This window comes from Chelonoidis abingdonii, chromosome 3 (genome assembly GCF_003597395.2).
Source record: "Chelonoidis abingdonii isolate Lonesome George chromosome 3, CheloAbing_2.0, whole genome shotgun sequence".
NCBI lineage: Eukaryota > Metazoa > Chordata > Testudines > Testudinidae > Chelonoidis > Chelonoidis abingdonii.
In genome coordinates, this window is record NC_133771.1 from 104,649,586 (window position 1) to 104,650,771 (window position 1,186).

The window sequence follows — 1,186 nt, forward strand, 5'->3', positions numbered from 1 at the left end:
GGTGTTGCTAGGGGAAAATTCTTCCGACGAACGTGCACGCGGCGCGCGCACACCTACTTGGAATGAATATGAGCAACACATCTCGAAGAACAACAGTTACAAAGGTGAGTAACCGTCTTTTATTCATTCTACACTAGTTAAACCCCTACAAAAAGGCTTTTATACAGCATAGTGGAGTCACTAGGGTTGAAGTCATTGGGGTTGCACAGAAATAACGGACTGCAAAATTTGACCTATTATGAGTAAAGAGCTAGAGTCTCATCCCTGCTCTGCTCCACTGGCAGTGCAAACCTCCTGCCGATCCCTTGCTGTAGGAGAGTTCTCTGCTATCATGGAGCCAATTCCGACAGCTCCAACCCACAGCTCCTGGTACACCCAGTGCACAGAAACTGTGTTGACAGTTGTCCTAACAGTATTTTTTTTCCAAGATTTTTGTTATCAACCTTTTAGTTCTCTGTGTGTTTCATAGACCTTCTGAAAATGAACATTCCTTGCTGTTTACAGAGACAGTTATGGGGAAGATTTTCCTCACTACAAAATTCAATAAGTGAGTCTAGTCATGTATAACTCAAGACGTGTCTGGAGTTTGGACTGATTTGGTGGAAAGTCTGTGGGATGGTTTTTCCTTCTTTCCCTTCCTTCCTTCCTACCAGAAGCCAGTGCCTTCATCCCTGGGATCTGGAAACCGGTACTGTAGTTCAACAACTTTAGTGGGCTGCATAGCTGGACAAATCTTGCAGTTTAGTTCAGTGAAACTTTTGATTTTAACAGGGCTGCCAAGAGCGGGTTCGGGGTCCGGTGAAAATTTTTTTTGAGCCCTCCAGCAAGGGTGGACAGGCTAAACAGGGCCGATGAAGCCAGGGAAGTCGGGCCCCAGGCCCCCTTCCAGACCACCAGGCTCTGGTAATTTGTACTGGCTTCTCCTCCCTCTTCTCAGCCCTGAATTTTAATGGTAGTTTTATTTACCCCTGTGTCTAGGATCTATAGGTAGATTGTGTGTGAATATATAAACGATACAGTAATGCCAAAATATTCTAACCTGGATGGTTGAAATTAGCCTTTAAAATCCATTTAGTAGGTTTGAAGTTCTTGGATAAAAGGCTGATAAATTATACAGAACTAGCAAAAAGAACAGGAGTACTTGTGGCACCTTAGAGACTAACAAATTTATTTCAGCATGAGCTTT